Consider the following 11,049-nt stretch of genomic DNA (forward strand, 5'->3'; position numbering starts at 1 on the left):
TATATATATATATATATATATATATATATATATATATATCTGTATTATAGAGTCATTGAAACCATCTTTTATCTCCTGAAATGCATATTGAGTGGGGAATAATATACATTGTGAGGATGATCTGCCCTGCTCAGTGCTTGATGTTGAGATGGGGTTTTCTGAAAAATTGCTTACGCATTATACATATATATGTATTTTACTGTACAGGCTGCACTTCAGTAAAGAAAAAAAACAAACAACAACATCAGGAATGAGTCTGCCTTCATCCTGACTTGCACCTGCTGTCTTTATTCATGGTAACTCATTGCACAGTCTATCAATGTAGGACATTTTGCAGATGATAGAAAATTCCTCTTCAGTCCATGCACCTTTCTGGTATTCTCCATTTAAGAATCTCTTTTGCCTTTAATGGGTGAACTTTTGCTTCCCCACTCCCAAGTTGCTGAAGAAGTCTATGTAGAATTTCACTTGATAGGAATTTGGACTGGGTTATTTCCCTGGAAGTGTAGTGCAGTACACTTCCTACATTTAGAAAAAACTAATCTTGGTCATTATACCCTATAGCTGGATGGATTTTGTGCTTTCCTCGATATGTTGGTGTGGGATGATTCCTTCCTGTACTTGTTTATTGTGGTAAGTATTTCATATATCTCTCCAACACGTACATATTTTGCCAACCACCCAACACTTTATCACCATGCAGAAGGTTCTTTTCAAAGTACCTTTTTCTGTACCACCTTTACTGAGGAAAAAGCATTCCCTACACGAGAAGGATGTGGTCTTGTGATGCCCAACTAGTCCACCCCCACTTCAGCAGGTGACAAGCTTCATGGATTTTCCCTTTCTAGTATTAAGATTTCAGAAAGTAGTTCATCTAAAGGTAAGGTTTTCAGATAGATACTCTATCTGAAATACATTTCAGATAAAGAAAGTCTTAACTTCAGAAATGCTATTCACCTCTCCACAGAAGCTCCCACCCTTTCTCCTCACTTCTGGGATGTTTATTTTGCTTCATTAGGAATGAGCTTTTGTTGAAACACTAATGCTTGCATTGTTTACTGCAGGTGGAGGATGTGTCACCCTCTTATTGGTAGAGATCTGTAGTCTAATGTTGATTACATCAAATGCTTATGCAGCCCATGTTAATGTTTGTTGGTGTGAAGGCTCTATTCAAGGCACGTGACATTATCAAAAATCTTTTTGATAAATGTTTATTCTTTGGAGAGGTGAATATTTATCTGAAATACATATTCAGGTGAGGAAAAAGCCACGTGATTTACTTTATAATTTTTAATGTTGAAAAATTTCTAAAATTTTGTTTAGAGACATTGTTCTGAAAAACTATTTGAAATATTTCCTATCTCCTAGAACTTTCATTTTTCTACTGCTGCTCAAAAAGTTTCATTTGTGTGTGTCTATGTATGTATAAACACAGTCAGTTTTAACATGGTTGATAGTCACTGACATATTTCTTTTGACTCTTATTTTGCCAATTGCATAGTCATTACCTTTGGAAAACATAAAAAACATAGGTAAAACTGACAGATTTATCTGTGAACTATGACCTGACCTTTTAAAATAGGAGCAATATTTTTGCTAACAATATTTTCTTCGTCAAGATAAATTTGTATCTAATAAATATTAGCTTCTTTTCAGTAAATAGGTTTTTGTTTCACTTATTTATGTTGTTTGACTACAGTATAATTAACAATAAATAAGGATTGGAATTAACAGAACATTTTGTTATTGCCTACCTTACTCTCTAAACCTAACTAGGCTTATCTGATGTATTGTCATAGAAAACTCTACACAAAAACATTTTCAGGAATGAATATAACATCTAAAAAATTATATGAAATTCTCAGATCTCTGATTTATTCCTAAGTCTTATACTCTTTCTTTTTTTTAATTTTCAACTAAATTCCATTGGTTGTTTTCTGCAGGAAGTATATCTTATCACTTTTCTACAAAACCATAGATTACTTCTCATACCACTTTATTGACTGTAAATAGTTTCTAATCTGTTCTATCCAATTGTATTTAAATTTTGCTCGTAGCTATTTTTAAAGCTGCTCTTCATTAGTAGTTGTTCAAATTGCATGCTGTGAGAAGAGAGGCAGTACTAATAAAATCAGAAAAAAGAAGGAAAACCACATGAGAAACAACCTTGAAGAATTATATCCCCAAGGGATGATAGTTTTTTGGCAAATATAAAGCTGTGGTTTGGGATAAAAATCAATAAGTGTATTGCTTGTAGATGAGAGTTCTTGGAGGATTTGTAGATATATAGGTTTGAAATCTTTTGTCTTTGTGAATTACACTAAATAAATGTTACAAAATGACAAAATATCAATTATACAATAGTTTTGAGTAAAAAATTGTTGAAATAGAGTTAAATTATTACTTTTACTTAGATTTTAAAGTTTTATATGTGGGTGTGCTCTTGACACTGGAAATATACTTGCTGATCAGGATAGGATTAATCAGAAAGAACAGGTTGTATGATGGACGGGTTGGTGGAGGAGTAGCAATGCTAGTTGACTAGATACTTTCCCTATGGTTGTACCAGTAACTAAACATCTGGAGACCATTGTCACCTGTGTCTGCAGTGTTATTACTACCACACTATCTTATATTTACCTGTCATCAGAAGAAGTTGTTCATAAAGCAGACCTTGGTGATCATATCGAGTGGTTGCTTTCTTCCATCATCATCTGGGAGACTTAAATGGACATAGTCCACTCTTAGGTGATGGGAAGAGGGGTCAAATCTATGAAGCGTTTGCTCTTGGATCAAATCTCTCTCTCTCCCTTTTCAGTACTGGTGAATATAACCATTTCATGTCCTGAGTCAGACATTTACTGCCATTGATTTCTCCATTTGTCCACATTCTCTCTCTTTCCTGTCTTCTTGGACACCAAGATGTGTGCCAAAAGAATCACACTTTTTTTTTGGCCAGATTATCCTTTTTTTTTTCCCCCACTAAAACCAACCATTCACTATGGTGACACTCAATAGAGGGAAGGTGACCGACCTGGTGAAATATTAAAACAATACATATTATAGTTGGTTTATCTGATAACAAGCAAGTTTTTTCTGTAAGGTATTTTCTGTTTCCAAATTTTAAAAGTGAAAATGGATAAGAAATGTAGTCCATTTTGATTCATTTATTTTTCATAAGTAAGAAACACTTAACTGTGGGTTCATCATTGACTTATTATATTTATTATCATTTGATGCCATTTAAAATACTTAAGGTTACTAACAAAATGTTTGTGTAACATTCTGTTTTTACTATTTTGTGCATTTATATCGTTTACTGATTCTCTTTTTTATGCATTTTTTTATTTTATAATGAGAAATAACTGATTCTTCTTCTTGGTTTTACAGATAATTTATAATGCTAGAAATGTTTGGGAATATATTTGGCCACACAAAACCATCATGTGCAAATACTTCTTTACCAGTTGATAAGGAAGGAAACAAAGCACAGACAGTAAATAGTTTTGTTCTTTTGGGTCAAGAGATGTCATTAGGAAATACAACTATTACAGAAAGAGACAGTGTGGATCTGTCACTTCCATACTCTGTACAGGTAAGCTGATATTCCACTTAGTCTCATGGAGGTATTATACACAGTAATGTATGTATATAGTAGAAAGAACTGCTTAATAATGAACATCCTCCTGGCAGAACAGTGGTAAGTTTACAGACTTATAATGCTAAAATACGGGGTTTGATTCTCTATGGTGAACACAGCAGATAGCCCAATGTAGCTTTGCTCTAAAACAAACAAACAAACAAACATAGTATTGAACATTACAACTACTGAAGTGATGAATAATAATAATAGGTTTCTTGTATGTTCTTGTATGAACTTTACATTATCAGCAAATTTCTGTAATAAAATCAAATAACAAAGATTGCAATTAACCAAGCATTTGTAATGAACAGAATTGAAAAGCAAGACCGCAAGACGGAAATTAAATGGGTAAAACAATAAATTAACTATGTCTGTGTTTTAGTTAATCTACTGTTTTAAAGAATTATATTTTATCTTTTAGTTATAATACTTTTGTTTGTTCTATTTTATTTTATTATAAGTGTTTACTGTATTTGCTTGTGTAGATGATCCCATGTATAAGACAGCCCTGGATTTTTTTGAACAAATTATGTGTGTTTCTTTGAGGTTTAGTGTATAGTTCAACCTCTATTGTCAACCAAGTCTAGAATGTTACTTTTGTAAAGAAATTCTTAGAATTTATTTTTAAACTATGCTATCTGCATTGTGAGGTAATCAGTACAACCACAAGTGTGGTTTTTTATGCTCTTCAAATGCTACAGACAGCTCAATGCACAAACATGTATTAAACAACTTTTCAAAGTTTTTATCACAGTTGAATTCCTTTTCTGTTACAAAAAATACTAAACCTTAAGATATAGTGATCTACTATAAAGACATGTTTACAAAATTAGTGTACACTACAGAAACTAACTTTTTTGATATAATATTTGCAATATTTTAGTATGACAGATGAGATTAATACATTTCAAATCAAAAATATCCTGATTAATTGTAACTAGCATGTGAGATAAATAACTTATAGTCATGATGAATCGAGACAAATGATGCAATTACAAGTATGGATAAAAACCATATAACCCGAGTGCTTTTGAAAGGTGACCTTTCTTCTTCAGGGGCAAAGTGGGAATGGTGGTGTAATTGAATGAGTGATAAATATAAAGGGAGTTTAGTGATGTCATTAAGGTCATCCAGTTTTCCAGGAAATGTTTAGTCTATTTCTCTATGTACTTTTGTAAGCATCTCAATTTCGGTACAGAGATTATACTGACCTATCACTTCTTGTTTGGCACTACTATTGTCACTAATATTTTTAGTTTGTGCTGTCTTCCCCCATTTTTTTACATTTCATACAAAGTGGAGGTACATTTTTCCTACTTCACTTTACCAGTTTTAAGCGATAAATTAGCTTTATTGTTCTTCAAAATTTTTTGTGTTATCACCAAATGTTTTCATTTAACTCGAGCACAATTACCCAGGCTTCTGGTGGTGGTACTCAACTAAGGAATTGTTAAGTTTAATACATTGGGAGATTGATCATTATATGAGTTGACCTTTGTCAGACCTCGAGTTTGGGGGCCCAAACATTTGGAATACGGTCCATCGACTTTGGACGGATAAACTGTTATACTGTTATAGCATCTTGAATAATTTTGCTCTAAATATTATTACCTGTAGTGCTTTACTTTGAGAGATGGTGTTGGCATGCCTCGCCCACCACAGATTTTGGTTCATTTTGTCTTAGCTTACCATCAGGCAGATTGTTGTTCGTTTTCTTGCTTCTCTGCACTTTGAATCTCTGTTGCCTGTATGGGGGGCAGAATCTTTTAATCCTATCCCTTTTTCCCTAGATAAGTTTCCAGCCTTCATTGTTCCCTATTGCTTCTCTTATTGGTATTAATCATCATACACCTTCTTTTCGAGGTGTTCCAACTATTTCTTGGGGCTTTTTGTGGGATACCTTCCTCTTCCTTAATCCCAAGTTGGGAAATTGGCTTTATTGACTCTTTCCCTACACATGTGGCTTTTTTGCTTTTGGGATCTTCTGGGGTGAGACACTGTCTTTTACCAAGTTCGTTTACCTTCCACATCTAATCAGGACTTATGGATGGCTCTTTTTCTTCACTGGTCCATTTTTTTTTGTGGGGGGTGTTACTCCTGTGGCATTAGCATCATGTGGTATATCTGTGTTGCTACATTCAATATTTTTTCTTTTTTGGTTGCTCGTTTGTCTCTTTAGTCATTGCATTCTTTATTTATGTTCCATGTATGGCACCTTCCTGTCATTTACCTGTACTACATCTCTAGTTCCTCCATTAGGTATGTATTCTCGATGCAGATTTGAGTTCTATGATTGATTTGTCCCATCTCAATCACTTCTGGTTTAAATAAATAACACAAGGTAATTTCAAACATACAGAAATGTTTTTCTCTCTTCTCACACTTTTAACATCAGCTCACTTCTTGGTTTTCTCTCTCTTTTTTACAATGTTGTCTTTTATCACATTTTGGTGGGCCATTTCTCCAGAACAGGATGCCCACTGTTAACATTGTGTATTCTTATGCCCATGTTCCTATTTTTCATCCCTTGTGGTGCTGTCTTAGGTTTGCTCAACATGGTGTTTGTTACCAGTTTTGTGCCTTGCCCTTTGAGCTTCTTTTAGATCTGTATGTCTTTATCTTCAGTTCCTTACCCACTTACTTTGGCTGTCGATGTGTTCTGACAGGATTGGGATCTGTTTCTACTTTTATTTCTCATTCATCCTATTCGTAATCTACCCTGGGTAATTTCGTTCATCCTTGCCACTCTGTGTCATGTCTTTCAGATTGCTCCTTCCTGGCCAACACTGCCTGGTTTTCTCAACTGCTTCAGCTTGATCTGTTCTTTTTGTTCTAGATTGATTTTTTTTTCCCTATCTTCCACTTTGATAGCACGTGTGGTATGTTCTTCCTTTTCTTTGTTTTCATTTCATTTCCCACCATTATTCCTGATCAGGTCTGGATAGCTTTTTGTGTCCTGCACATGCTCTGAGTTGCTTCATTGCCTTCAAGGCTTCTTTCTGTTGGTTCTCTTTCCTACTGTTTCATTCCCTGGCACCACTCTCTGTTTGTGACTTTTTCTTTCCTCCTTTACTCTTTTGATTCAGTTTTTGATTTGATTGGCATTTTATTCCTTGTCTCCTTTTTCCCATAATCAATTCCTAGTGTCTTTGCTCTGATCAGGCACCTTCCCTTTTACTTGCATCTTGCCCCCATTGTACATTGGAGGTACTTCTTCCATTGAGCACTGGGACTACACCTCATACTCTTATCTCCCATATCTGCTTTGGGTAGCTGCTTCTTCCTTGTCAGAGTACCGTCTTCCATCTGTCACCATCCTTCACTTTTCTGTAAGACTGTGATTGGATTTGTTATCTTTTGTATATATACCTCTTATTTTTCATCAGCATGTCCCATCTTTTTTCTATATGGATCCCACTCTGTGGTGAGTAGTGCCTGTCCAGGTATACTTAAAATAGTCAAATCTGCAATGTAAAGCCATGTAAACAATTATAAATTCCATGATCACTAAATGCACACTGTTGAGATGGGGTGTTCCACAAGATCACTCGTAGGTTTTACTCGTGATATATTTGCTTCATTCATATGGCCATTTACAGACTGTACTAACCCATGGACTTCATGGGTAAAGCAGAAGGGGATAGTTGCCCATCCTCCCCATTTCTTAGATTGAATAAAGCAGGTGTGGTCTGCTTTTCAAAATAAGGTTTTCATGGTCTCTCATTGCAGTGTCTCCAGTGTTGATGTTCCTCCTGACTCCAGCGCATTTTCTCCCCACCCCCTTTTTTTCTGGTGGATTATGGGAGTCCTTACTACTTTCCAGTTCCCATCTGCTAGGGTGGTGGACCATGGAAACATCCTCCTGAATGTGATAGTGCTATATGATACAAACAATAATGAATCCACTCAGTTGAGAATAGGGCAGTGGTGTTCTGCAGATGTAGATGACGAACTTTCCTCCAATCTAAAGCTCCATCTCTGAAAAGGTCTATCCAAGAGGATGTTGTAGATTTGGAGTGAGCCATCAAAATTGCAGTTTAATCCTTCAGTTGGGATCCCTCATCCTACCCCCACATGGTTATTGATTCCAAGTGGCTGGGTTTTGGATTCAGAGCTGGACCAACCAACATAAGACCTCATACATGTATTATAGGCATTTCTATTATCTCACTCAATTGGACTTGCGGGTCATAGTGGATGGTCATACAGGTTACTACAGTTTCTCCTCTTGTGCTGTCCCTTGAAGATTTTTATATACCAAGAATGTTACTGCGCTTGGGGTGGTTCCCATCTGATAGGTTTTGAGTGGGATATTTTACAATATGGAGACATCTTTATTATTCTGATCATTTGGATGTCGAGCTCCTAGGCTGGTTAAACATTTTTTCACTTTGCTATCATGTATCCTGTTCATAGATCGGCAGGTATATTTCCCTCTGGTTTACTGAAATTGAGATGAAAATCATTTGATCATCTTTCATATCCCACCAGATGGCTGGGTTTTGGATTGCAGTTGACTTGCTGCCAGTATGATCCTTTTTCCTTCCCCACACATGGATGTTGGTTCCCGGTGGCTGGGTTTTGGATTGTAGTTGACTTGCTGATGGTATGATCCACATTCTATCCCCACATGGATGTCAGTTTCCAGTGGCTGGCTTTTGGATGCAGTTGACTTGCCTTGTACAGTCCATCACACCCTAGCACTCTACATCTTTGGGCACATCCTTTTTCCTCTCACCCACATTACTGTCATCTATTGGATTGAGATTCATATATCTGGTGGTTTGGATCACTGTCCAACAAATGTTCTCTCCATTTTGGATATGCTCCTTCCTTTTTCTGCTCATGTCTGTATCACATCTTTCCACACTGGGCATAGAGCATACCTGGCACAGAAGTGGTGCGGTCTCCAGTGTATGATCCTCTACTGTGAGGATCCCCTTCTTTGGACACTTTCGAAGGATGCTTCTTTCTTTCCCTCACATCACTTCCTCCACCTGTTCAGTTTGGGATTCTAGCCATTTATGTGAGCATAGGTAATGTACCTTATCAGAAGTCATAGTTTTCCTATACTGAAAATATATTTCTCATAGGTATTTACTTTCTCTCACACTCCCCCCCCCCCTCTCCACTGAATAATGGTGCTACCTTTTTCTGCCAAAAATTGGAATTGATAGTTTGGTAGAATCGAATAGAGGGAGCCACTTGTGTTAGGAGTGGATGTCACCCTCCTATTGGTGGAGGGTTGTTGCATGATGATTTGCATGTGAGATGCAGTTGGACCACATTGATCATGGGGTACTTGGGAGTTCAAGGCTTGTGGCATGCAAAAACATTTGTTTGCATATAGAGGGCAGCACTGACCGAGAATAGCTGTTTATATGAGAAGAGTTAAGTACCTATCAGAAATACATTTTCAGTACAGGAAAATTATAACTTTGAACTTTAAAGCTTTTCATTTATTTAGATTGTATGTAATTTTAGTATAAACACATGGTCCAAAAATTTGTTAGGATTGCCTTTTTCTAGTTCTGTTGTTTCTGTGTTCTCTATAGTAGGTAATGTTTATTTTATTTATAAAATTTGTCCACTTCCAGTTTTGTAAGATGCTTTGTTGCACATACATGTTTTTCATAGAATATGAAAGTTTCATGATGCATTTTCTTTTTTTGCTAAAAGTTTTAGGAGAATTGCTGACCTTGCATACGATTTTGATTTCAACTTCATTTTACGTTAAATCATGTATTGGAATAGATGTCAGTACAGTGTATGCACATGTTGCTTTTCAACACTGTACTGACCAGTCATGCTATAAATTCAGTTTCTTATTAAGCTTTTAGGTTTGCTCTTTACCTTTTTTGGTCATGTATTTTGTGTCCGTCTTGATTGTTGAATTTATCAAATCAACAGACTAAGTTCACATTCTTGACTTCTGTTAAATCAACTGCATGAGAATGAAGGATACCTGCAGTGAAATTTGAAGGCTTTCTTCATAATCTGATACACAGACAATCTTTCAATATCTGTCATACTAAGGACATTTATACTTATTGTTATACATGGTATGTCTTGATCACTACAGAGTGATAGAGGATCAAAACTTCCTCTTTCCCTGGATATGATTTCTGTGCTTTTTAGTGTGTATTGATATAATTCTGATTGTTTGTTAGCCAGTAAGAACACTGCACTAGCATATAAATAATTATATCAAATCTTTTTTTCTTGTATCAATGATCATTTATCCTATAAGCAATATTGCTTGTACTAATTTCATTTATAATACCTGTAAAAATCAGTACACCACTGGAAGTGGAGTAGAAAATGCAGGCAGGATGAGGACCAAGTGATATTTGTATGCTTTCAACAACAGACCTAATAACTACCAATGTGGCTGCCAGTAAGGGAACTTAGAACACTAGCAGGATGTGTGTATAGTTGGTAGTAAGTAAAGTAACTTTATATTCAGAGTACAATTGTTGTTTCAATGGAACATCCATCCTGGTTATAGAAGCCCAAAACATCATTGTCTTTTCTTTGAACAGGCAGTTTTAGTCCAATAAAGTTCTCAAATCTACCAGGTTACAATCATTAGGCACAGTTGCTGCTGAAGAAGAATTTTGCCATACCTTTTTGAAAACAGGCTGTATCTGACAAACCACACAAACACGTGTGTGTGTAAATGTATATGTTTGCAACATGTGAGAAAAATAATATGGTTTCACATTGAGTAATATTTATATCAACTATAAAAAAAAAATCTCACAAACCAATAAGTGATATTATATTAATATGATTAGTAAATTATAACATTATTAATAAAACATGTTCTGCAACCTTACACTTTCCCTCTGCATATTTTCACACCTTAACCATCAAAAATTATTTCATCACACATTGATATCTCTACATGATCACATTTTAAGTAATAGTTTTACAAAGTATTAAACTAATTTTCTTGACAAGTTAAACCTTAAATATTTCATGAATTCTTAAACTTGGTAATTCTATCGCATAAACAACTTACTTCATTTTCTTGTAAACTGTGTTAAAATATTTTTGTTCAGGAAGAAATACATTACTGCATGCACAATTTATTAAATGTTACAAATAAAGTTGTTAGGTATGGCAGTGAGAAAGTGGTCTGTGTAAACTACACCATAATGCTCTTCAGGCAGAAAAAGATGTGATGTTAGTCAAATCTGTGCAATGATTACTTGTTAGTTCTGTTTTCATCTTGCATGTTTAGTTTTCACAGCTGATTGTAGGGCCATTTATAAACTTAGTTGTGTTTCTCACTGAATGTATGTAGTTAACTCAATAGTTTTTTTTAATTATAATAACACATAAATAGGTGAATTTTTCAGGATATAATTATGATAGAGGATTCAACTGCAAAAATTGCATTT

General features: G+C 35.2%; 1 long non-coding RNA gene across 3 annotated transcripts in view; it reads left to right on the forward strand.

Annotated features, from left to right (window-relative positions):
• LOC111089404 overlaps window positions 1–10,063 on the forward strand; it is a 14,913-nt gene extending 4,850 nt beyond the window's left edge. For 2 of the 3 annotated variants that reach the window (XR_002613690.1, XR_002613689.1), the window contains exons 2-3: window positions 3,391–3,595; window positions 9,940–10,063. This is a non-coding gene — a long non-coding RNA (uncharacterized LOC111089404). The remainder of the gene's footprint in view (window positions 1–3,390; window positions 3,596–9,939) is intronic. The other variant, XR_002613688.1, reaches the window with a different exon arrangement.
• The last annotated feature ends 986 nt before the right edge of the window (window positions 10,064–11,049 follow it).

Source organism: Limulus polyphemus, unplaced genomic scaffold (assembly GCF_000517525.1).
Source record: "Limulus polyphemus unplaced genomic scaffold, Limulus_polyphemus-2.1.2 Scaffold6134, whole genome shotgun sequence".
In the NCBI taxonomy this organism is placed as follows: Eukaryota; Metazoa; Arthropoda; class Merostomata; order Xiphosura; family Limulidae; genus Limulus; species Limulus polyphemus.